This window comes from Manis pentadactyla, chromosome 10, assembly GCF_030020395.1.
Source record: "Manis pentadactyla isolate mManPen7 chromosome 10, mManPen7.hap1, whole genome shotgun sequence".
Lineage (NCBI taxonomy): Eukaryota > Metazoa > Chordata > Mammalia > Pholidota > Manidae > Manis > Manis pentadactyla.
The window spans coordinates 6488169-6514525 of NC_080028.1; the positions used below are offsets into that span (position 1 = coordinate 6488169).

Sequence of the window (26357 nt, forward strand, 5' to 3'; positions counted from 1 at the left end):
CTCTCCTCATCGCCTGCTGTCCTGTTTGTGTCCCTGGAAGTCCACAGAGGCTGGGTTATCCCCTAAACTGCAGATGGGCACACACACACTGAAGCCCAGGAAGGTGTTTGGGGACCTGTTTATGGTTGCTGGCTGTGGAGCTAGGTCTGCTTCTGGGCCCCCTCACTGAGAGGGCACCTGGCTGGGCCACTGGCCAAGGAATATTTGAGGAGGAGGGAATCGTGTCCTGGACATTTGCCCAGGTGTGCGAGGATCTGAGAGGGAGGCCTGCCCAGAGCCAGCTCTGGGATTGGATGCCGGCATCTCCTCCATTACAGACCTGTCCTACCCTCTGGACTTAGCTCTGGATCAGCCCTGATGGGGTGGGGGGTCTCACTTCCCTGTGGGACAGGAAGACTCTGGAGGTCCACACAGGCTCCTGGCTTAGTGCCCTGCCAACCTGTGTCCTTGGCAAGGTCACCCCCTCTGAACTTGTTTCTTTGTAAAATGGAATCCTGGAGTCTGGCTGGGTTTGTAATACAGATTTTTAGTAAAAATTTGTGGTGTGTCTGATGGCTGGAAAGGCACAACTCTTGCCTGGCCCCCATCCCGGTCCTCTGCTCAGGAAGCAGGAGGATGAAGGGATACTGGAGACACCTGCCCCTGGGAGTCATCACAGCTGCACTGACCCAGAGGGCTCTCTGGGCTCCTCTGTCCCCAACACTCAGACCCTGTAGTGCTGAGGCCTTCTGTGACCTCACAGGTACAGGGGAGGCAGAGTGGGCCTTCTCTGAGCCTCCCGGACATTCCCCAGGTGGACTGCACCTTCTGGGAGGGATTTGATGGCAGTGTGAGGGCAGCAGCAGAGGCCCAGAAGCTTTGGCAGTGGGATTAAGGTGGAGAAAAATGAAGCGTGGAAATCATTAGCTTCCTTGGTTGGCAAGAGCTGCCCTGAACGAACATTTGAGGCTTTTAAAATGAACATCAGCTGCAGGGACTGGTGCCCTGTGCCCGCCATGGCCCAGGCTGCCTAGTGGAATCCCAATCCCGCCCGTTCTTATTTAGTTGCTGCTCAGCCAATACTAACCGAGCGCCTACTGGGGGCCAGGCCCAGAGCCAGGATGGGAGGGAGAATCCGGCCAGAGAGCAGCAGCCCTGTGGCGGGAGCGCAGCCGCAGAGGCCCCAGTGCCAGCTAGCATGGACTCAGACTGGGTGGGGCAGGTGCCACCCCTCCTGGGGGGCTTTGGGAGCAGGGAGGAGCTGGATGGCCACTGGGGGAGGGGGCAGGCCTGGGAGGCTTCCCAGAAGAGGGGTCTTAAAAAGGGTGGCATCCCACAGAGGGACCTGTAAAGGCACCGGGGAGGAAAGGCTCTGCGCAGGAATGAGAACGCGCCAACTCTGGGGCCAGGCAGGTGGGCCTGGGGGGACTGTGGGGTGAACTCCAGGCTAGTGTTCTGTCAAGACTGCTGCCAACTGTCAAAGCTATCCGGGAGGTTTCTGCCTAAGACTCCTCTTTTCCAAACTAAGGTTAAAATGTGGATTTTTGGGTGCAAATTCCCGATTTTTAAATGAGGGGAATTAATTAAAAACAAAAAATACCATGGGGTCAAACCAAGCTGGCTTTGGCTGGATTGGGCCCGTAGGCCAAGAGTTCCTGATCTCCAGCGGCCGTGGTGATGGGCGGGGGGCGTGGAGGTGGAGCAGCTGATTAGAAGGGTGGCTGTGGAGGGGGAGGCGGCTGGGCAGGGTGGGCAGTTTGGATGGTGGGGTATTTTTGAAGGGGTGGGGTGGGCTTGGCCGATTGGGTGGGGGCAGGCCTAACCCCCACCAGCGGCGCCAGTGCGTGGGGGTGGGAGGGCTGAACGCGGTGGGCGGGGGCTGGAGGCAGGGCCCCCCCCCAGCCCGGCGCGCCGCGGCCGCCCGCCGCCTCCATCCGGGCCTCTCCCCACCTCCCGCCCGCCCGCCCCCGCCCGCGCCCCTCCCCCGCCGGCGCGCACGGCTCCCGCCGCCCGCCCTCCGCCCGCTCTCCCTGGCTCCCTCCCGGTCTCTCTTAAGTGCCATCGAGGGGCGCCGGGAATTGCAGCCAGTAAATCGCGTCCCACCACTCAGCAGCGGGGCCACCGCAGCGGCGCCGCCCGCGCCCGCCGGGAGCCCGCGCCGCCCGGGCGCCTCTCCAGGGCCCGCGAGGCCCGCCCCCAACCCGCGCGGCGCAGCGCAGGGCCTGCCCCCGGGCCGGCCGGGGCGCGCAGGGCCCGCGCTGGAGGCGAGGACGCGGCGGCCGCGGGGCGCACGGCCCGGAGCGCGCGGCCCGCGCCCCCGCGCGCCCTGCCCGCGCCCGCGCCCCGCGCTCCGGAGCCCGGCCCCGCTGCCCGGGCTCTCCTGCGGGACCGATGCCGGCCCTCCGGCCGCCAGGGTAAGTGGGCAGAGCGGACGCGGCAGGGTGGGCGGGCGGGCGCCCGCCCCGGGGACCCGGTGCCCGCCCAGCGCCAGCGTCTGGCACGTGGGGGCGTCTCAAGTTCTCTTTGGAGGCCGCACAGGTGGCGAGAACGCGGGGTGTGATGCTGTAAGGCTGGCACTTACTGCGTGCCTACTGTGCGCCAGGCGTGACCGGCTTGTCTGAAGTGGGTTCTTTTTGTCCCCATTGTACAGATGAGAAAACGGAGGCTAAGAGAGGGCGAATAGCCTGCTTAGAGCCCCCCGTTAGGAAGTGGCCAAACCAGGATTTGACCCCCAGGCTGCTTGACGCCAAAGCCGAAGCTCTCCCCACTAGGGCGCACAGAGCCACAGAGTGAGGGTATGAATATTTCATTGTAGAAAAGAAGAAAGAAAGATCGGCCATTGTCCCACCACCGTGATGCAGCCACTGTGAGCATTGAGGTTCTTTATTTTGGCCTTGTTCTTTTCCCCCTTTCCTTTAAGAGTATGTGCTTTGGGTCATTTGGACCCTGGTTCCATCCAAAATGGGGACACTCCCAGGGTTACTGGGGGGTGAGATGTGGGTGGCCCTGAAGGAGGAGTAGGAGGTGGGGAGGGCCAGGGCCTGGGGGAAGGGGCATCCTTTCCATAGGGATTCACTGAGTGCCTACTGAGTGCAGAAGCAGCACTGGGCGCTGGCACTGGGGGGCGATGGGGGCAGGTAGGCCCATATGCTTCCAGCAGGAGGGCCCTGTCCAGCATTGTGAGGCTGCCTGCTCCATGTCTCTGCCTTTGCCAGGCCCCTGCTTCCTCCTGGAATGTCTGGAGGGGGGCAGTCCCCTGGCTTCCCCTATGTAAGAAAAGGAATTGACTTCAGGAGGAGGAGGTTGGCGCCGGTCAGAATTTTGCACCTGGGGCCAACATGTGGGTGCTGGCTTCTCCGAAGCCTGGGCCTGGGTTTGGAGGCCTACTGGGACCTTCCAGGCCCACAAGTTTAACACGAGACTCAGTTCCTTATTTTACCCAGACCAGTGACACCATGTCTGGCAGCAAAGGGAGATCGCAGGCTTGTGGCCTCCTAGACATCTCTATGTGCCTATCCATCCCATCTACCATGGATTCTGTGGGTTCTGCCCCTCAAGCATCTGTCTGTCCCTTTAGCCTTTGACATGGATGTTCCCACTCGTCCTCTCTGGCCTAAGCCATTGGTCCGGACACCATAGCCAAAGCTGCCTCTAAATGCAGCTCTGAGCTTCTGAAGTCAGCTCTCTATAAACCTAAACTAGGCCAAACTCCTGAGCTCTCCTGAGGCTAGGCTTCTCTGTAGTTTGCCTGCCCACCTTTGCAGCCTCACCCCTGTGAGCCAGATGTCCCCTGGTCACAAAGTCCCCAAGCACTGGATCTCCCCTGTCCAAGATGGCCTTTTCCTCAAACATCCCCCCTCCCCTGTGTCTTCTGGCCTATTGAACTCCTGCTCCACTTCAGGGCCCAGCTGATTCTCACCTCTCTGTATTCCTCCCAGACCCCACCTCTTAGGTGGGTGGAGTTGATGCTCCTTCCCCCAGGCACCCCCAGCTCTCAGCGAGCCCCTCCATTGTGGCTTCAAGCGTGATGGTGATGTAGCGTGGCGCAGCGAGCTTCCATGGGGGCCTCCCCACCCGGGGGTAGGAGCTCCGGTCACACGTCCTCACGTCCTCAGGTCTAGCTCAGGGCCAGATCCAGAGCGGCCAGCTTGTTGGTCTTTGAGGAATGAACACTGGGAGGCCCAGCAGAAGCAGATGGACCTAAATAGTGGGGCTTTCAAAATCCCATGGCAGTCACTGGAAAGTCACGAACCTCCTGCCTCCTTGGGGTTCCAGCTGGTGAGCAGGGCGCCCTTGACTGAGAATTTGCTCCCAGGTACCTGCAGGCTTTGACCCTCAGCCATTGACTTGTGAGGCTAAGGTTGCACCTGGATTTGTTGGTACAGTGACGGTGGGCACTCAAGTGGAGGGGCCTCCCTGCCCTGTCCCCTGGAGCCTACCCTGAACATCCTCCCCGGGAACATGAAGAGTCATGTCCGGCCCTCTGGCCAAGTGCCAGGGATCCCCAGGGGACTATAAATTGACCTGTCGGGAGAGGGAAGAGATTAATGTCGGCCATCTTCATTAGCACGTCCCCCAGGGTGATGGCTCTGCCCTGAGCTGGATGACTGGAGAGGGTATAAGTGAGTGAGGGGATGGGGGGGTTTGTACTCCCCCCAGAAAGGCCTGGCGCAGGGGCCTGGGTCTGCTGGGAGGCTGTGGCCTCCTCCTACTGTTGGAAAGGCTGTCCCTCTGGCCTCTGCTCCTGGCAGCAGGCGTGCACTTTGATGGAGGACCTGTGTGCTAATTGGGAGCAGAGATGTGCGCCCTGCAGCTCCGCAGGGCTCCCGGGCTGACACCGCCGGCATCTGTGGGGCCTTCATTAGAGGCCTTTCCCCTCACCAGAAAGGAGCCCGCTGTGGGCTGGGGAGGGGCTCCCCGCTCCCTCTCCTGTTCTTCCCTGCACTGATGGTGGGGAAGGAGGCAGCTTTTGCGCTGGGCAGGGTTGATGAGGACTGGAAGATGGGAGGGGTTTGAGACCTCGGGTGTCCTGGTGACCACGTGACCTTGGGTTAGGCCCTCCACTGTGCTGCCCCAGAGTGTCGTCCATGGGATGGGCGCGGTTGTGCTCCCTTGGTGGGTGGGTTGGGGGTGGATTGGACAGGGGAGGCTGAACGGATTCATCTTTGGAAACGAGGACAAAGCAGAGCCTAGGGCCGAGGCACCGCCTCAAGCCCTGCTACTCAGGTTCAGATCCTGGCGCTGTCCACTCCCTGGATCCTCCGAGCCTCAGTTTCCTTGTCTGGTGGTGGTTGGGGGCCAGGGCTGGGCTTGTGGGGTGGGAGCCCCTTTGGGCAGATAGCAGCAGGTCCTTGCTGGGTGCAGGCTGCTGTGGGTGGGGGCTGCGGCAGCAGGTGCAGGGGCATTGGCCTGTTCGGTCGCTCATGTGCACGCTCGTTCGTTCTTCCAGGGCATGTCTCCTGCACTTGTACCCAGGAGGTGGGGAGAGTTCAGAAGTGCCCTCACTTTTTGGTGGCCTCCCTGGGGAAACAAATCCAGGAAAAGGAGGCAGGGCTGCATGAGCTTCTGGGACCCCTGGGAAGGAGGCTCCCCAAGCCTAGGGCTTTCTGGAGGGCTCCAAGGGGCCATCCATGATGGGAGATGGTACAGCCTTTCCTTGCAGACCTTGTCTGCACCAGACACTGATATGGGGGCACCCAGCTACTCACCAAGTTCCTGGCCCCTGGAGCCCCCTAGACCATGCTGTCAGCCAGGGTGTGAGCAGGAGATGCTTTGCTGAGTGTGCAAGGGGAGGGACTGAGACCCCTCCTCCCTATGCCCACCCCAGACTCCAAGGCTTTCCTGCACATCCAGGGGTGCTGGGAGGGGGCAGGCCCGACTTGGTGCCTGGTATCACTGGTCCCCAGTCTGCACCTCCTGCTGGGTTCCATGAGCACCTGGCTGGCCAGGATAGGCAGCACCTGGGCCAGGGCCACCCCATGGGATGGTTGAATGATTCGGGCTGTGCTACTTACTAGCTGAGGGTCACTTTGTAGGGCATGTGACTTTGCTTCTCCAAGCCTCAGTTTCCTCATTTGTACAACAGAGAGGGCAGTGTGCTAAGTGCCTGGCACACACCTGATGTGGTATAGGGCCCAGCAGTTTCCTGGTCATGTCTGCCTCAGGCAGCGGCCCCTGCTCCTGTTGGCTGCCCAGAGGACCCTGGTTAAATGGGGTCTGGGCTTCTCTCTCCATCAATCTGCCAGTGTATACTAAGCACCCACTGTGCACTGTGGAATGTTTGGAAAGCGCCTGGTTTTGGAGTCAGAAAACCCATGTCTAAGTCTTTGCTCTGTAGCCAGCCAGCTGTGTGGCCTTGGGCAGATCCCTTAACCTCTCTGTGCCTCTATTCTCCTCTGGAGCTGAAATGAGATGTTGTGAACTGAGAACCACAGTGCAGATTGCCTGCCCTTAACTTTGGGTGTGACTCTTGGGGCACATCTCTTAAGGGGGGCCATGATATCTGCCTGCCTCAGAGGGCTCTTCTGAGAACGGAAAGACGTGGGGTTGGGAGAGGGGCTGCTCATAGGAGGGGTGACAGGGCTGGATGTTTCCCTGAAACACCCCTGGCCCCCCAGAGGTGGGTGCCCTCCTGGGGCCCCGGTTTCCTGTCTAGAGAATGAGACTAGACCCGCTGCTCACCCTGGTCCCTAGATCTCTGTGATTCTGTGTGTAATCAGAATTTTAGCCATTCTATTTCTAATGCATCCAAATGGACTCGAGCCCTATTTAATATGTGTTGAAATATACTGTCATCCGGATTTTAATATATTAAGAGTGCCCTTTGAAAATCATGTGTTGAGAGGCAAATGATGAAGAGGTGCCCATTGTTGCCGCCCTGCGCCGTGCCCAGCCAGTCCCGCCTGGCAGACTCAGCCGCAGGAGCTGGCAACATGGCTGTCTGCCTCTGCCTTTCCCGAGCAGGCAGGAATCACTAACACGTTAGCAGTTTCATTAAGCCTCTCGCCAGCCTCCCACCTCCCTCCCGGGCCTCCTCGGTAATTATTTTCCCAGCCCTTCCACTCGTAGCCCCTCAGCGAGCTCTGCAAGCTCTTCGTTATTGGCCGAGTGGCCCCTGCAGGCTGGGCTGCTGGGACTGGGCTCTGCTGAGGGCCCCCCTGGGCACCCCCTCCTGACTTTCAGCATGGCCGTTTAAGCTTTGTGTCCCCCTGAGGCCTCCGTGAAAGTGCAGCTCTGCTGCCTGCCAGGGGTGAGGTTAACCCATTATCACACACCCGCACGTGTAGGTGGCCTCTCCTCAGCCCATCTCCATGCAGCCTGGCGAAGTTCCTTGGCCTTCTCCTGGGGCTGTTGCTGAGTGGGCTCCCGGGCCCCGGCTGTGAGGGAGTTGGGCTTCCTTGTGCTGTGAAGCTGTTGAACGTCCAGGGCCCGGGGTGGGTAGACAGAACCTGCAGGGTGGGGGATGCACGGAGACTGCGGGGAAAGTGTGTTCAGAGGGGGAGGGTCTGAGAGGGTTATCTTCCTGTAACCGGGGTCCTGGGACCCTCCGCCCTCCACTGCCCAGTGTAATCCCCAACACTCCATCCTCCTGGCCACAGTGATTGGCTGAGAAATGGGCATATGGCCCGTCTGAGCCCATCAGCTTCCCTGGAACTTTGACTTAGAGCCCGTGAGGGAAATTGACTTGGCTGTGTTTGCTGAACCCAGAGAGAGTGAATGTGGGGCTACTGGCCCCCCTTTTCCTTAGCCATATGTAGGATGGGGAGTCTGATAAAGTCATCACATGGAGGGAGGTAGAGCTGAGATGGAAATGTATATTACTTTATGGAGGCCTATAGATCGAGCTATGTGTGAAACCACCCTGAGAATTCTCAGTTACATAGACATTTTCCTTTTTTTACTCACACTATCCTGGGCTGAATTTCTTTCTCTTGCACCAATAGAGTCCTGATCAATGAGAAGAATCAGGTAGGATTTTGCAAAAGAGGTAACATTTTGAGTTGGGTTTTGAAGGATGAGTAGGAGTTTGCAGCAGAGACAAAGAGGAAGAACAACACTCAGGTGGAGGAAACAGCAGAGGTCAAAGGCTTGGAGGTACAAAAGTGCAGGATATGGGGGGCAGCAAGTACTGACTGTGGCACCAGGGCTTGTAAACACTGATGATGGGAGAAGAGGTGGGGGATGGAAGCTTGTGCCAGCCTGTGAGTGCCAGGGTGAGGAGGGGAATAGGCTGAAGGTGCTGAAAGACAAACAGCAGGAGGAGGCCTGGGCTTGGGCAGGTCAGAGAAGGTGCTCTGAAGAGGCTGGGTAGGAGTTCGTTGGCAGAGATGGGGCAGGGAGGGCATCCCAGCGCAGTGTAGGCCTGGGAGTCACAATGAGGAGGAGCTCCAGAGTCAAGGCTGAAGTAGGCAAAGGCCGGACTACAGGGCCCTTGAACGTGAGGCACAGCATCCAGAGGGTCCCAGGAGCCCCTGATACGTGTGGTCACATCCAACTGCATCATGGGACTGGTAGTTCATTCACTCATTCAATGAACAGATTTGTGGAGTACCTACTATGTGCCAGGCCCACTCAGATGCAGCTACTGCATCACACAGCCCCTGCGCTGATGGGGAAACAGACAAGGAGCAAAGAAGATACAGAATTTAAAACAGAGTCATTTGATGGTGACTGGGGTCAGCTGGGCGGGCATGTGGGTACCACTGGCCAGGGTCCTCTGGGGAGGCTTCTCCAAGAGGAACCATTTGAGTGGAGACCTAAAGGACAAGGCAGGGTGGCCATGGGAAGATCAGGGGGAAGAACATCCCAGGCAGAGACATGTGCAAAGGCCCTGTGCAGGTGTGAGTTTGGCCTGTTGAGGGGCATGAAGGCCAGTTTGGTTGAACCGTGGTGGACATGAGGTGTGGTATGGGCAGAAGCAAGATCATTCTGGGCTTGTGGGCTTGTGGCTTTCTCCCTGTGGTGAGGAATCTTTAGAGGATCTCGGTAGCAAGTCTGGAGGCAGAGAGGGGAAGGAAGGAGATGGCAGTGGGGCTGGAGCTGAAGAATCCATGTGGTGTGGGGAGCTGGGGGAGGGAGGAGGCCTGGATGCGGCCCTGGTTCCTGGACTGAGCATGTGGTGGGCAGAGGTACCGTTTGAGATGAGATGCCTGCAGCAGGTCTAAGCCGGGGGACATCTGAGTGGAGGGGTCCAGGGGCCACTAGAGTTGGTGGTGGTTCAAGCTGAGGTTGCCCGAGGGGATGGGAGGTGGGAGCCAAGGCTGGGAGAGAGGGAGGGCACGTGGCGTGGTTTTGCCACCTGACCGCTCCAGCTGGGCCAAAGTGTGCCTGATGGGGCTAGTGTGGGATGTGAGAGCTATTTGCTGCCCTGGACGCAGCCATTTCTTGCTGTCGCCGTTCCCCCTGCTGGGCCTGGCTGGAGCATGTAAAGTGCAGGGCCTGCTGCCTGCAGCCATGCCACCCTCTGTACTGAAAAGCTCACCCAAGCTGCTCTGTCTCTTGGTGCCAGCTCATTTGCTTGGCTGGAGGAGACTGTGCTAGCGGGGCCAAGGCCCCAGGCTTCAGCTGTCTCCCTGACCTGTGGGCAGGTGACTAGGTCCCCTGTTCCAGGTGCTTGTGGGCAGGAGACAGTGCTGGCTGGCCCACAGACCTTGGTTGCCTACTGTGGGTGGGCCTGGGGGGTGAAGGTGAGCTGGGGACCAAGCTTGTCTGGGCAGGGCTGGGAGATGATCTGAATACCGGGGACACTCCCACCCCAGACCTGGAGCCCTACATGGGCTCCCTGGCATCCCTTCCAGCATGGCTGGCCTCCCAGCCTCATACCCTCTGCTCCCCCCATGCTCAGTGACTGCACTTGGAGATCCCCAGAGCCCAGGTCTTTCTTGCCACCAGGCCTGTGTACCTGCTGTGCCTTCTGCCTGAAACCCTTCCCCATTCCCCATGTCCCCACTCAGCTCAGGGATAATGGATGCCCTTACTGTGTTCCCATAAGTCCTGAGCTTTGCCCTTTGCCAGTCAACATTCACTGAACAAATTTACTCACTTAACAAGGATATTGAGGCCCTGCTATGCACCAGATACTTTCCTGGGGGTAAGATGGGGAGGGATGCGTTTGTGAATAAAACAGTCCAGGTCCCAGCCTGCACAATATAGCAGGAAGGACAGTCAACTGGTAAACAGGCAAAAACATGTCTGGTGTCAGATTGCACACAGAGCCGTGTAGGAAAGCTGAAGGGTGCCAGAGAGGGCATGAGTGCTTAACGGAGGCTGAGTGGTCAGGGAGGCTTTAATCTGAGACCTAAGGGAAGGGAAGGTGCCAGCCATGGGCAGTGTAGTAGGGAGAGCATCGCAGGTGGGGGCTCTCTCTCCCTTCTCATGCCTTGTGGGTCTTCACTGGGGCTGGGCTGATTTAGGTAGGGTCCCCAGGGGCTGGACGGCCTATAGTGGCCTCACAGAGCCTAGGTCCCAGGAGTATAGGGAGAGACCAAAGTCAGGCTGGATTATGGGCCCAGAGGATGTGCAGCTCTGGGTATTGCACCCAGCCTGGACCTGGGCCTGAGACATGGGAGAGGCATGAATGTGCATGTGAAGGACTAACAGCCACTCAACAGGCAGACAGGACTGAGGCACCTGTGTACCTGGGGTTCGATTCTGTTCCCTTTGAGGCTGAGACCAACTTTAGGCAAGTCCCTGCATTTGAGCCTTCCTGTCCTCATCTGTACAATGCGCATAAAAAAAGTTTTTCCCTCATGAGGCTGCTTGGAGGATTAGGTGAGATAATACTTGGTTCAGCACCTAGGTGTGCTGACCTCACCACCGTGGCTACTCTTGGCATTGCTGAGTGAGTATGTGACAGGGCTGTTTGGGACCTGCGTCCCCACAGCCTGTGCACCGCTCCACCTCCAGCTCCTCGAACAGCGCCTGTAGCACATGGTGGGTGCTCTGTTTGTTGATTGCCTGCGTAACCGAGTGGAGTGGCTGTGGGAGTGAGCAGCTCCCAGGTGGAGGCGAGGACAACACAGAGCCCCTGGCTTCCCCCTCTGGGAGCTTGGGCCGTGCAGAGTGGGCTGACCAAGGGCATCCCAGACATCTGGGGAGCCCTGAGGCACCACACCTCTCCAAGCCTTGGTTTCCTCCTCTGTAAGATGGAGCTGATGGTGATTCTTCTCCTCAAGACCCATCCCAGGTTGTTGGCAGGCTCATGAGAAAAGGATATTAAAAGGGCCCTTTTAGGTGGGTGTCCTTTTTGAGGACAGCTGAGTCCACGGGAGTGCTGGCGATGACACCATCTGCTTTCTGCCCAAGGTCCCCAGGAGGCCCCTGAGATGTCTGGCTCCAGGCAGGAAACCAGGCCTCTCCCTGCCTCCAGCGGCCTGCGGGGTGAGGGGCATCTGTCTGTGTGGCCCCTCTCTGTCCAGGGTGATGTTACACTGGATCAGCTTTGTCTGGTGGCTCATCCAGGCCCACCCCTCGGCCTGGGCTCCCACTGGCCCTGGAGGAGCTACATGGTGGGCTGGCACTCCTAGAGGAGAGACCCTGGGCTGGGCCTGAAACACAGTAGGTATGCAGGAAGGGCCCAGTCCAGGGGTAGGCACCTGGAGGCTTGGGCTGTGTGTGGCCTTGGGCAGTGGGTCACTGGTTCAGCACCCACTGTCGGCAGAGCTGGGAGAGATGCCTGTGAACCATGGGTCCCAACCTCTGAACTGTTCTCACATTTCTATTTGGGAGCAGGTGGGTTCATAGGGGCTTGGATATGAGGGTGTTTTCCCTTTTTCTCTGCTGCCTCTGAAGCAGGTGGAGACCACTGGCCCCTTGCAAATGGGGAAACTGAGGCCCACAGGTCCAAGGTGCAGGGGCCAGATGTGCTTCTGTTTTGGTGTGCCCTGCACTCACAGCCAGGCTTGTGCACAGCCCAGGTCCACACCAGCCTCTTAAACTCTCTATGCAGCAAGGCAGGTCCTGGCATTGCCCACATTTTGCAGATGCAGAAACAGACTGAGAGAGGCAGGGTGATGGAGCCAGAATTTTGTTCTTATTTACTTGTTTGCGGAGGCATAACAACACTGAAAGGTGCACAGATCCTAAATGTACAGCTGGGTAGGTTTTCACATACATGTATAGCTGTGTAATCCCCACCCAGGTCCGGACCTGGAACATTCCCAGCACCCAGGAGGCTCCCTCATGTCCCTTCCTGTCATCACCTGCATGCTGCCGACAGCTGTGCACCTGGTTTCTGACAGCAGAGGATGGCTTTGTCCATCTCTGCACTTCACATAAATGGAATCATGTGGTGTGTCCCCATGCGAATGGTCTGTGCTGTTGCACTAGCAGAAGTTGGCAGAACTGGGATTTGAGCCCTCCTGCTAGCTCTCCCCGCGGCACCCAGAGATCACTCCTGCCCACAACCCTCCAGTGGCTCCCCATGCCCTTGGAAGGAAGACCCCTACCTTTCCCCAGCCTTGCCTGCATCCCCTCCTGCACTTGCCACTGCCTCCCAGCCACGGAGGTGAATGGACCTTTCGTCTTTTCTCAGGGCCTTTGCATGTGCTGTTGCTCCCTCCTGTCTGCCCTTAGCTTCCTTTCAGTGCCCTGTTGGAATGTCACCTCCTCCAGCTTGCCTGCCTGGATCTCTCCAGACCAGGCAGGGCCCTCCTGGTGGATGTCATCAGGCAGTTCATGTTTTTCTTCACTGCCCATGTCATTTGTAATGAATTGTCTGTTAAGTGTCTGTGTCCCCCGACTAGACAGTAAACTCCAGGAGGCAGGGATGGTGTCTTTTGAGTTCACGGCTACATCCCCAGCGCCGTCCATTGATTCATTCACCCATCCTTCTTGTCATCTGTTCATTCAGCAAGTGCCGCGTGCCTGCCATGCTGCAGCCTCTTAGCCAGTGTTCGCTGAGTGAGTGAATGGATGGGCGAATGAATGAAAGAGTAAACGTCCGTCTGCCTCCAAAGCGCGTACTGTCTCCACTGCATTCCCTTGTCGCTGACACTACCTCTCTACATACACCGCAGTTTCCTCAGCTGTCAGAGAAGCCAGACCTGTGCTTTCCAGCCCAGACCAGACTCAGGATGCGGGGCAGATGGGCTGGCTGTGGCTGGCAGAAGCCCGGAGCCAGCCCCCTGAGTGGGCAGTGAGCACAAGCTGTGGGGCAGATGCCACCCCAGACAGCAATGCCTGCACAGGCCCTGGCCCCAGGGCTTGGCAGGGTCACCGGCCCCACACCTGGGTCGGTCACCAGAGCCCCTGGTGTCCCTGTTGGGGTGCGGGGCTGAAAGCCCAGATCCATGAAGGGCCTTGGCTAGGCCGTGCAGCTCTTCCAGGCCCTGACCTCCAGGATTGGCCTGTTGGGCCTTGAAGGAAAGGAGAAAGCAGTGTTGCCCGGGTGTGGGAGGCCGTGGGAGCAGGAGTGACGGGGCCCCGGCGGACCTGGGTTTGACCCTGGCCTGCCCTGCGTACAGTTCTGTGGCCTTGTTCAAATCACTTCCCCTCATGAGTGCAGTTTCCCCAGCTGAAAAAAAGGCAGTGATAGTCATGATTATCCTGCGCTGATGGGGCCCCTGAGGCGCACAGGGTCTCGGGGAGCATGCCGCAGGTCTCTGTGAGGCCCGCCTTCCCTGGGGCCCCACCGGACCGGGCCCCAGCCAGAGGCCCGCAGTGCAAGGTGGCTCCGCGGCTTAGCAGCTTGTCAGCCAGGCGGGCGGGTGTCCTGGGGCTGGGTTTGATTAGTTCAGGTTGACAGTCGCGCTCTGCAGCGCTGCCGGGAGGGGAGCCCGTGATTACCCTAATGAAGCTTGAACGCAGTTTGTCATCCAAACAGCTGGTTCAGAGCCGCGCTGCTGCCAGCTGCCCGACTCAGCCGTGCAACTGCACACCCAGTGCTGCCCGAGCCCCGAGTGGCTCTGCTACCAGGATGACCAGGAGAGGAGGCGGTGGCCCCAGGGGAGTGGGATGGGCCTCTGGGACTTGGCAAAGCCTTGGGCAGCGGAGTACGGCGGCTTCTCGGGGCACTCACAGGGCAGCCCTCAACGCCAGACCTGTTTTCCCATCTGTAAGGTGGGTGTTGGAGACCCTGCTGCTTTAGGTCTCTGGTTTCAGGCTGAGGTGGCACCTGCTCTGGAAATCCTTCTCAGACCCTGCAGGCTGGGTCAGAGGCCTCCACAGGCACCCGTGGCTCTCTGTCACCCTGTGAGGGCCCTGTGCTGTTGCTGAAGGTCTAGATGGCTGTCATTGTGTCTTATTCATTCATTCATCAAAAATTGATGAGAACACACAGCACTAGGCAATCCAGTCACCATCCTGCCTTCATGGAGTCTGCATTCTGGTGGGAGAGACTCATGGGACCTTGACCTCATGGGGAGCCAGGGAGGGCTTCCTAGAGGAGGTGGCAACTGAACTTTGAACAATTGAGGGAGAGAGAAACACAGGGAAGAGTGTTCTAGGTAGGAGGAACAGCATGTGCAAAGGCCCTGAGATAAGAGAGAAGTAATGTGGTGTTGAAGAAGAATGAGTCATCTGGTGACATACTGAAGGTGTCATTGCTTCCCAGGGAAGGGGCTTATTCATGTCCTGTGCTGAGCAAGTTCACTGTGTGATCTTTCATTTAACTTCTGGCAACCTTGGGAGGAAGGATCATTGTTCCATGCTGCAGATGGGGAAGTTGAGGCCCCCAGCTTGGGAAGGTGGTGCCCTGCAGGCCTCTGCAGCTTCAGGCTACCCGGTGGCCCCTGAGATACCTGGACCAGGGGCTGTACTGAGCTTGGGTTAGAGTCCACAGGGTCACTCAGTTGAGGAGGGGGCTGAGCTGGGACCTGGAACCCTCTCTAGGGCTTAAGCCCTTGCATAGCAGAGGAGGGCAAGGAAAGGGGCCAGCAGGCAGCCTGGCTCCTCCACTGGACGGTGGGTGGGTCGCCGACGGGGCCCAGGACCTGTATGTGAACCTGGTGGTTCTGGAGCCCACACTTCCACCTCTGCCCACTGAGCCATTTCCACAGCTGGGGCCACCCTTTTCCCTTGTGGGCAGGCAGGGGGAGGAGGGTTATGAGGGGGCACTAGCCTGCGTGGCAGCCCTTGGCTGCCTCCTAGTTTTCCTTGCTGCCATCTGAAGCTGGCCTCGTCTCCACCCTCCACGTCCCTGCGCTGGTGTCCCAGATGGCTTTCCACCTGTTCCCTCTACCCCTGTGGTCTCCTCACTCCCTCCCCGACACTGCCCATGGCTCCTGCTACCCCAGCGCACAGTCCACATTCACGGCCCCCCCACCTCGCCCCCACTCCTCCCCCCACTTTGCTCCTTTGCTGTCCTTACTCTTCCCTGAATGACTATATCCTCTTCTTCCTGGAGAGGGTAATGTGGGGTCCTGGGTTCTGCATCTGTCCTGTGACCCCTCTGGAAACAGGTGTGTCCAGGCTGGGTGCCAGACTCAACCCCACTGCTTGGTGCCCACCCCTGCTGCTGGGCAGGCGTGTGCAGCCCTTGGCAGCCTGGGAGCTGGGATGAAGGCCGAGTTTATGGCCTCACTGCGCGAAGGGGAGAATCCCCGCCCCTCTGCTCCCTCCTTATCACTGCTGCAGCTGTGTGACTGCGGCCACCTGCCTGGGGAGGCGGGGGCTCTGGGAGAGAACTGGCTTATCAGATTCACTGCCTCTTGCCTCTGAGGTCTCTGTTCTGGCTCAGAGAGGGATGCAGGGAGGTGCGGCTGCCCAGTGGGGGCATGGAGTGGGAGGCTGGCGGGATGCAGGTGCAGCACACAGGGCCTGTGGTCGAGTGGCACAGGTGCCTCAGGTTTCAGGATCGGTGGGAGGGCGGCACAGCTGCACTCCTTTGGTGCGAGCTGGTGAGAGAGCACCAGAGTGTGTGCGGTCTCCCAGCCCCACCTGTGCTCGGGTTCTTTCTCCCACCTGGAATGCTTTCCTTGGCTGCGGCTTGTGGCAGAGGCTTCCCCAGGCTGGGACGGGCCGCAGCAAATCAATTCAGTGAGAGAGCACAGTGATGCCCCCGCAGGCTTGTCGGGCCCATGCCATGTGCTGGGGCAGGTTAAGCATTGCACATTATCTTCCTCTTGACTCCACCCGCAACCCTGGGAGGTAGTGTGGTCCCTCTACCCATTTTACAGGTGAGGAAATGGAGGTCCAGGGAGGTTAAGTGACTTGCCCAGGGTCACACAGCCAGGGACTGAGTGAACTGGGCTTTTATCCTGGGCAGTCCCAAGATAAGGACTGGGCTTAACCAAGAGATAAGGGGTAGGAAAGTGGGCTGGACAGGTGACCAGACCGGGCTCAGGGTGCGTTGTGGGGTGGGTGGGAGCCGAGCTTGAGACCAGGCCTGAGCCCTGTGGGCCGAGTGCTGCTGTGGGCCCAGGGCTACGCTGCCTCCACACATACCCTCAGCAAGGCCTGGAGTTCAGGGCCATCGGGCACCTGGGTCCCGAAGCCACCCATCCTGTCCTGCCTCGGGGAAGCTTTGGAGGCCGGGGCTGCACACTACCTGCCTTCCCAGGACACCCTGGTCACTTGCTGAGAACAGGTTCTGGAGAGCTGGGCTCTGCAGGGGTGTGTCCAGTCTGGCTGGGGGGAAGGTGTGGGCAGGGCAGGCAGAGAGCTGCAGAGTGCGGTCCTCCTGTCAGGGAAGCAGCTCGCAACCTCCTGATGGCTAGGGTAGGGAGGGTGGGTGAGATGATGCATTAGTTCACCTAAGAGAAGACAGGGCCTGACCCAGTAACAGCAATGGCAGATTGGATGCTCCCAGATGTAAAAATAGCAATGCAGCTGAGCCGGTGCTGTGGAGACTGAGATAGGTGAGGCGGGCTTCCTGGAGGAGGGGGCCCAATGCTAGGATGGGAAGGAGAGATAGGAGTTAAATGGGCAGAAGCAGGGAACAGTGTGCTGGGCTAAGGGAAAGCCTGGGCAAAGGTCCTGTGGTAGGGCTTGCCATGCATTTGAGGAAGCAGAGGCAGCATGTGTGGTTGAAGCAAGATCAGGGGAGAGGGGTGTGGCACCCAATGGAGCAGGACCTCCAGGGGGGCGGCTTTAGCTGGGGAGTGGCTGGATCAGGTATTGCTCATGTACCTGTAGATCCCATGAGTCTGGGGAGTCCTCAGAGCCCCAGGCCTGGACATCTCAGGGTTTATGGCCCAGCTCTTCCTGTGTGTATGTCTTGGGTAAGGGAGGGGCCCTCTCTGACCTGTTTCCCGTCTATGAAATGTGCTCACTGCCCCCATCGAAGCCTGGATGTGAGGGCACAGTGTGGGACAAGTGCATGTGAAATGCCTGGGTGAGGTGCCCCCCACCGCCAGCCCTAAAGGTCCCACCCTGGAAATTATTTCTCGTTCATTTCCCAAGGTTCTTGCCCACTTTCAGGAGGTTGGTGGGAAGGCCTGTGCCCTGCGCTTTTGGCTCCCAGCTCATTGTCAGGTTGGGGGATGATGTCAGGTGCCCTCCCTCAGGTGGGGGCTGCTGAGGACCGTGGCAGGTGCCCACCACTCCCTCCTGTTCCTTCAGCCCCTGGCCCGGGGCCACGTCAGGAAGGGCTTCATCCAGCAGTGCTGTCGGACTCTGTGCCCAGGGCTTCCCTGCAGCCCCACAGCAGCAGTGCCAACCTCGGAGTCAGCCTGGGGTGAGTGCCACTCGGCTCTGCGTCTGCTCTGTGCCTCAGCCCTTCCCTCTAAGTCGGGAGAGTACCGCTCGCCTCATGCGGCTGTCATGAGAGTTAGAGTCCCTTGGGGACGTGTCTGGCATACAGTAGTCATTTAATACAGATTAATTCCTTTCCTCTTCCTGACTTGATGCCGTGGGGATTCGTTGCAGGTTGTGGAGAAAGATCTTCACTTTCCTCAGCAGAAAAGACCCTTGGTAAGTGCTTGTTAAAGGACGTGTGGCTGGGCAGCCACTAGCAGAGCAGGGCAGGCTATGTCCAGAGCTCTGGCTCAGCTCAGCTGGCTGTGTGACATGGGCAGGTCACGCGTCCTCTTTGGGGTCCTTTGCAAAAGGTGGACAAGGCCGATGCAGTCCTGGGAACTCCGCTCCCTGAAAGGGAATGTAGCAGCTCTTTGCCAGCTTAAATGCTCTGTTCAGACCACATTTGTACTTTCACAGGTGGGGAAACTGAGGCTCAGAGGGGTGAAGTGATGGTCTGGGGTGGCCCAGCTGGGGGTGCTGCCCAGCTCCCTGAGGCTCTGAGTTCAGCGGCTCCCGCACCAGGCTGCATGCTCTAGGTGATGCCCCCCATCCTGGCCCCGAGCTACACTGGCAGCTGGGCACCAGCACGCACCCTGACTTAGAGCAGGGGGTCCATGTGCGCTGTAGGTCTGCCCAAGGCATAGCTGCAGAGGAACCTGTGGCGAAGGTGCCGAGCTTCACGTTTGCTGGGAATTGACTGTGCGGCCTCAGGTCCCAGCCCAGAAGGGAGGGCACATTGTCAGACTGGCTTCCCTAGAAACACCTTCCAAGGTGTCTGTGTGGGAGGTTTATGGGGTGGTATTCTCAGAACAACACCTGTACGGGGCAGAGGGTGAGATCCGACTGGGATACAGTCAAAGCAGAGGCCGCAGGGCCCCCTGGGCCCCTAGAGCTGGGGTGATCCTGCACAGCTGTCCCACAAGGAGACCATTACCCTTCGTTGACTGATCAGAGTGTAGCTGTCCCCAGGGAGAGGACATGCCTAGGGGAGAGGGCTTCCCTTCTGCCCAGGGACACGCGTGTGTGCCCCTAGCAACCAACACTCCTGGGAGCTAGGAAGACCCGCATCCCACACTGGAGGGAGTCTGGTGGTGCGCCGTGATGGGCATCCTGGGGCAGCCACGACCAGGCCCTAGTGGCTTAGTCTCCACAAGGACGGTGGCAACAGTCCCTGGCCGTCCTGTGCCTCCTGTGAGCCCCTGGGCCTCCAGACTGCCCAGCGACCCTGGTAAGCAGGGCCGCATGCAGCTTGAGGAACTGAGGCTCACAGAGGCGCACGGTCCGCCAGGCCTCCGGGCAGGTGGCAGGGTTGGGCCCTGAACACAGCACCCTGCACCCCACACTTCCAGACTCTGGGCCTCTGTTCTTGCAGCGCCTCCCGCCAGGGGTGCCTTACTCTGCTCACAGCTGCCTGGGCTCTGCCACGGCTTCTCCTCAAAGCCCTGGTGAGTGTATGTCCTCTGTCCTTCCATCTCCGGAGCCCTTTGCTCTGGTGCAGGCCCTGGTTGGGGTCACTCTGGTCTCGACTGTGAGCTCCTTGAAGGCCAGGCTGTGGCCCCTCCTTGGTGTCCTGCCCACCTGAGACTCCTGGTGCCATGCCCAGACCCATGGCCCTGCACAAATGCTGGCAGAATTGGATTAAATGTTCAGGTCTTCCCCTCACCCGCTGCTGGGACTCACTGCTGAGCGAACAGTTTGGGCTGGTGCCAGTCCCTGCTTCTCAGCGATGCACATGGGGAGGAGATCGGGGTTTGCTGGGCAGGAAACGGCGGTGGTGCTGGGACAGTTTGGTGGGCCTGTGCCCAGGGGCCTCGCCGGGGAGGCGGCGGGAGGAGGCTGACCGGGAGCCGACAGGTAGGGGGCACATCTGGGGAGCTTTTCCTCGAGGTTTTTTTTCCCAAAGCCAATGCAGGAGAGGCGTCTGCTCACCTGGGCTCTTGGGGCCAGAGCATCCCCTTGGCTGGCTGGAGCAGCTGGGGAGCCCAGAGATGGCTGCTATCCCCAGGACCTTTAGGTGACTCAGCCTAGTGTGCCCAGTGGGTGGGAGGCCAAGAGAGGCCAAGATCGGGGCAGGGAGGACCGGCCAAGAGTTCTGAGCTGGACAGAAGGCCCGGAACAGGCTGCCAGTGTGAGGTATGACTCACACCTGCTCCCGTGTTCATTCATTTACTCGTTTAGTCATTCATTCAGCAGTTGTTTCCTGAGCTCCCGCCCTGTGCAGAGCGTGGGACAAAGAGGGACGAGGCCAGGGACAAGGAGAGAACTCAGTACGGGGTTGTGGCTGCCTGTGTCCTGCACTTGGTGTCCAAAGCTGGGATTCTTCTGGCCTCACCTGCCGTGCTGGTGACCTTGGGCTGCCGTTTCGCCTCTCTAGGCCTTGGTGTCCTCACCTGTAAAATGGGAGTGTTGATACTCCAGGAGACCAGGGGGTCACAATGTCACAGTGGCTATAGGAGGTCATTAGCAAACCACATGATTCAGACCAGACAGTGCAGAGTATTTCTCAAATCGTAGGTTATTGTCTGCTATCACTACTTCCATTTGTCTCCTGGTGTCCATTTTTCCCGACTCTTTATAAGGCCGAGTGAAACAATTAGTGTTTACTTGCTGGCTGGGCTGCCCCTCATTCCCTTGGTACCTGTCCCTGCCCATTATATAATAACGATAATAATAAGAGCAGCTCTTGCGGTGCCTGCTCAGGTGCACATTGACTCAAATATTTAATCCTCCTTACAGCTTCCCGAAGTAGAGTCGACATCCGCATTATACAGATGAGGAAACTGAGGCTCAGAGCTGAATTGAAACCTGGGCCCCTGTTCAGGAATCTCCCTGAACCATGGTGCCCACTGCTTTTAGGCTTTTCCTACATTTCTGCCTCTGTGAAGAAAACAGAATGTGTTTGGGGTCAGAGACCTCATCCCAGTCCCGCCAGGCCCTCACCCAGTCAGGCTCACTGCCTGCCTCTCCCCTGTTCAGCACGTCAGGCTGGTTCCTGCCCCAGCCTTTGCACTTGCAGGACCTCCTGCCTGGAATGCTCTCACCACAGAGCCATGCATGGCTCGGCCCAGCTGTCACCTCGGAGAGCTCGCCCCACTGACCCAGAGCAGCCCCTGACTCATCCTGAGCCTCATCTTCTCCCTGGGGTGCACATAACTTGAGCCCGCTGACCTCTGAGGGCCTCCCACCCCCAGTGTCCTGGGAACCCCACCACTTTTATCTGAGCGGCCCCCACGGACTGGCCCATCCTGCTGCTCCAGCCTCTGGGAGGCTCCCAGACTTAGGCCCTGGAGCTCAGACCTCCTTGGTTGGTTGTCTAGTCGGGGGTTTCAGCTTCTGAACTAGAGGCCGGAGAAAACTGAGCCAGTCGAGTGATCTGAACCTGAATGCGCAGAACACGCCTTCGTTTCTCGGCTCAGTCGTTCATTCACCCAGTCGTTCAACTGAATACTTATGTGTTAGAATTTTCCTGCTGGCCACACACCCTGTGCTGAAGAAATGCTCCTCCTGTGTCTCTTCCACGGAAGTCCCTCCCTGCAGCCTCCCTGGGGAGACCCTGGGCCCCCCCTGCTGATGTTTGATGTCACCATCAAGAACAGGGCTTGTCTCTGACATCTCCCAGCCAGCCCCTCCTGTCTCCCTCTGTGTGTGATGGCTGCCAAACGGGCAGCTGACTTCTAAAAGGACCTTCCTGTGTGTGCTGGGACTCACTTGCCCTTGGGGTCGTCTTGTGTGTCTTCTGAGGGTTCGCAGCCACCCTGCAGTGCCCAGAGTAGGACCTGACACCAAGTAAGCCCTCTCTGAGTCTCCTACGGGAAGGAAGGAGTGAATGAGTACGTTCTTTCCTCCGTTTCCCTCACTTAAATGCCACTGTGTTTTGTGCTTCCTCAGATTCTTTTTGGGTTAGAAGGGAAAACAATAATGATAGCAAGTGTTCAATAAATACGAGTAATTATTGTTGCTATGTGCTGGGCATTGTTCTAAATACTTCTCCTGTGTGAATTCACGTGATTGCCCCAGTCCCACCAGGCAGGTATTAGTGCCCCTATTTTGCATGAGGAAACAGGCAGAGTGAGCCAGCAACTTGCTCAGGGTCCTACGGCTCCTAAGTGGTAGAACTGGGGTATAAACACAGCAGGACCCCCGCATTCTGTGCTTTTGAGTCACTGGTTATACACAGGAGTCTTTTACTGAAGAGGACAGGAGGTCTTGGGACACTGCCCTGTGGGACATGGCTCTGCAGGTGGAAGGGACAGAAGTGTCAAGCTGTGTGCTGGTCCCGAGCCCTTAGAGTGAGCTGGCCACCGAAGCTGTGGTGGAGGGGGATGTGCTAGGGCTGGGGCATCTGGGGGCCCAGCTCACAGGGCCATGCGCCGTGGGGGTTCCTTCTGGCCCTTGCTTACTGCAGAGGGGCTGCATCCAGTGAGCCACGTGGCCTGAGTTGTGGGTGCCTGGTGCTCCCTCTGCCCCTCTGCCTGAAGCCTCTGTCCATCACCAACAGGTCAGGGCACCGCAGCCCCTGGGTCTGTCTCTGAACAAAAAGGCCTTAAATCCATTCCCAGCCTTCGCTCCTGAATTGCTTGTGTGCTTTTTACAGTTGCTTGGGGAACTGTAAGTCTGCATTGCCTGACTCCTGTGTATTTAAATTCCCAGCCATAATGTTATATTAACTCATTTTTTGCAGTTTCCTGGGAGGCCATGTGTACATTGCTGGGATGATGGTGGAGTGGGAATGGCCACACACGTGGACAAACACAGCTGTGAGTGTGCCCAGCCCTGGGGGCTGACCAGAGGGCCCCCACCTCTGATGGGCCCCCTGTGAGGAGCATTTCCTTCCCGCCAGGTGTTCACATTGCTTAAGTCCCCCTGAGGCTGGGGACGCTGCCATGCAGCTGGTGTACTGGGGATGCTCCGGAGCCTGGATGAGGCCTGTGGGTCACGTGTCCATCTTTCCTTTGTGTCCAAGTGCATCCGTTCCCTCATCCATCCTCAGACACATGTTGAGCGCTTACTGTGCACCCAGCATGGAGACACAGTAGGAATACAGCTGACCCTCCTGTCTCCCTGAGTTGGTGTGCTTGGGGGTGATGGACAACCTGACAGACAGATGGGGCAGGGATGGCCTTGAGAGGAAAGTAAAGCGGGTAAAGGGGTGGGAGTCGCGGCTGAGATGGGAATGGTCAGGTAAGGAACTGGCCACATGGCTGTAAAGGGGTCGTGGTCACAGCCACTGCTGTTGATCATGACTGACCAATGCCCTGTCCTACACATGTTGACTCATAACCCACACAGCAGGGCCACGGAGGTCAACATTTTACAGATGATGCCCAAGGTCAGCACTTACAAAGTGACAAAACTGGCATCAAACCCAGGCTGTCTGGCTCTATCATCCAAGTTCTCACTGTTCTAGTCCGTGAATCTGGGGAAAAAGGCATTTCAAATGGCTGGAACAATATATGCCCAGAACAGGGAAGGCCCAGAGGCCAGAACGTGGCTGGTGAGTTGAGGAGCAGCTGGAAGGCCTGCACGGCTGGAACAGTGAGCAGGGCTGAGCACGGGAGAGGACGGTGCAGACGGTGGGGCCCGATCTTGAGGGCTGTGATGGGAAGTGGGGGCTCATCACGCCCCTGGGTCCTGCTCAGCCAGGGCAGCAGCAGGGGGACGTGGGGGCCTCTGTGGGGCAGGCTGAGCCCCGGGGGCCAGGGCGGGCGGGAGGGCAGGGCTTGCTGGGGAAGGCCCCGCACGGGGAGCCCAGCTGCTCGGTTGCACTGTGGCCCTGCTCTGGGGATCAGAAAACACTTCTCCACTGGCTTCCTTTCCTGGCCACCTGGGACGTTTGTCTCAACCTTTTAAGGGAATGGAGAAGGGGCTCAGGGCTCAGCCCTGATGCTTTATTTAGTTGTTCATTCCTGCCCCGGTTTCTTCATCCATAAAACAGGGATCCTGGTACCCTTAAGAACTAGGTAGAATGGCTGCAATGTTCTGGTGCTGGTGGAAGGTTAAAACTGCTATTGACCACTTGCTTTCTCATTTCATTCTCTGGGCGCCTGTGCTGGTCTTTGTCCATGTTGTGCCTGCTGCCTGGAATGCCCTGCTGCCCCACCCAGATCCTCACCCTTTAAATCTCAGCTCAGGCCAGCACCTCCTCCAGGAAGCCTTCTCTGACTTTGCCTGCAAAGACTACGTGCCAATTTGATGTCCCTGTAACCCTGTGCTCATGTCACTCTCAGTGTGGACCCCTTCAGATGCCATGATCTATTCCCCCAACCCCCACCCCAGCCTGGGGGCTCCCTGCCTGCAGGGCTATGTTCCAGCCCTCCTGTACCCCAGAGCCCCTCACAGGACAAGGCATGGAGCTGATGTCAGTGAACGCCTGTGGGACAGAACTGGACAGACCTCAGGCCTGGGGAACAAACCTCGTTGGGCAAGTGCCACTCCTGGCTGATTTCATGGCCCCAGGCCTGGAGGTCTGTCCAGTTCTTGGTGTGGCTTCTGAGCAGCAGGCCCTGGTGACATCCTGGTGGTGACAGCAGTGTCCTCCTCAGCCCTGGGGCTCGCAGAGCAAGGCTGGTCAGCTGGGGCCCAGTGGCATCTCGCACTCGAGGCCCCTGGTGACGGTGTGGCCAGGCAGCGCTCTGGGTCACTGGGCAGAGGGTTCCATCCTGCCCCCCTCACCAGGTGTGAGCTGCTCCCTGGAATCACCCCCAAATGCCAGCCTCTCTTTCTGTTAATGGGGAAAGTTCCTCTCTCCTGCCTGCCCTCCCCATCTTCCAAAATGGATTTACCCTTCTGCTGCACCACGCTCCCCCCCTTCGCACAGGCCTCCCAGGGAAGTGGAGGGTATTATTGTATATTTTAGCCGATTGTTCCCCGTTCGCCCCAGTCTCTTTGGGGTGGGGCTGGGGGGATGGGGGAGTAAGTAAATTATATATTGAACTCCTAACTGGAGCTGAGGCCTTGTGGTTTCCATGGCAACCAGGCTGGAAATAGCTTGGCGTGACATCAGCACGGTACAGGTATAGCCGGATCCAGCCGTTCCCCAAACAAGCTGGCAAGGGGAGCGAGGGATGTGCATATTAGCATATGCAAATCAGGCCTGGTGAGCAGGGTGCGGCCTGGGCTGCCCCAGCAGGTCCTGTGGCCATGGCCAGGGCCTCTGGCAGGTAAGCAGGCCGGGGGTGGTGGTGGGGTCAATGCCCAGCAGGTCTCACCTGGCACCTGCCCTTCTGCTGGGGCTGGTAGGGGCCTCCAAGGGGGTCCAGGCTGCTTGGACCTGCCTGCCCCGTGGGGCTCTGGGAGCATGGCCAACAGCGCTGCCAGGGGATGGGCAGGCATGCGTGGCGCGGAGCTGGGATGGTTCCCTGCCCAGGCTCAAGTGGGATCTGGCCCCTCTTGGTGCATGGGTGCTTTGAAGCCAGCTACCAATGGGGCCCAGTTAGCTGGCTGCCATATTTCTCTCCAGGTCTGTGAGGGAGGGGCAGCTGGTGCCCACCTTGGCTCCCCTCCTCCACCTCCAGGCCTTGGGAAAGGCCCACAGACCGCACCCGACTCCAGCTGCTGCACCGCTGTTCCCAGCATCCCCCTTGCCACCCAGTCCCAGCAGGAGGAGAGAGCAGAACCTTTCATTTGTGGCTTGGCACTACCCACTGGTCACTGCCTCAGCGAGCCTCAGTTTCCACCTCAGTGCAAGGGGGGTGTTTTTTCCCTGCCCACCTACCTCACAGGGCGGTCAGGGCTAATGAGGTAACACTGGGGAAGGGCCTGGGGAAGCTTGATGGGCCAGACGCATTTGGAGGAGGAGGAGATTTTCTGTCATCCGTTTAAATTGAAGCTGTCACCCAGCACTGCCCCCACTACACACACAAACACACACCCTGAGAACTTGCAGTAAATTTCTGGGTGAGGTGAAATATTGCCACCTTCATTGTGGTGATTTCCACACGAGGGCTCTTGGCTGAACTGCCGACATTTGAGCTGGGCGTGCTCTGTGGCTAAATGAGATAATTCATTCATTCCAGCAAATGTGGAGGGTGTGCCGGTGGGTGAGCCAGGCAGGGCCCAGCACGAGGTGCACTCGGTCTGTGGGAGGAGGCGGCCGCGTGTGGTCGGTGCTGCCTGCGGCCTCGGGTGTCCAGGAGGACTGTGGAGGGCCTGGGGCCTCTGAGCGATGCCCTGGGCCCAAGTCAGAGTTCGCCTGGTAGTGAAGAGGGCAGGGAAGGGCATTCCAGGGAGAGAAGCAGGTGGGCGCAGAGGCCCCAAGCCGAGAAGGGACCCCCAGCACTTGGGGGAGAGGTGGTACTTGGCTGTGACTGGAGTACAGTGATGGAGATGACCCCAGAAAGTCCCCCAGGTGCTGGCCCCAGAAGGGGCTGGCAGCCAAGGAGTTTGGACGCCGTCCAGGCAGTGGGAACCATCGATGGCACTCGAGCAGTGGGAAGAAGCTAATGTGATCAGAACCTAGTTTCAGAAAGAAAAGGTGGGCTGGAGAGAGGGCTGGGTGTGAGGAGGCAGTCATGGCTGATGGTTATTGACAGGAATGCCAGTTTCAGTCCCTCTTGGGGAGCCAAGAGTTTGGGCCTCAGTTTCCTCATCTGTTGAATGGGACAATTACAGTAGTAGGTTATGATTAGCGCAGTAGACGGGAGTGTTTGTTCTCCTCGCCCCAGGAGCAGCGAGGAGCAGTGAGAGGGGGGAGCTCCTGCCCC

The 26357-nt window shown here is 58.6% G+C and overlaps 1 protein-coding gene across 1 annotated transcript in view; it reads left to right on the forward strand.

Annotated features, from left to right (window-relative positions):
- Positions 1 to 2252: 2252 nt before the first annotated feature.
- Positions 2253 to 26357, forward strand: part of TCF20 (transcription factor 20) — a 183697-nt gene continuing 159592 nt past the window's right edge. The window contains exon 1 of the mRNA XM_036931311.2: positions 2253 to 2393. The gene's annotated coding sequence lies outside the window, so the exon portion shown is untranslated. The remainder of the gene's footprint in view (positions 2394 to 26357) is intronic.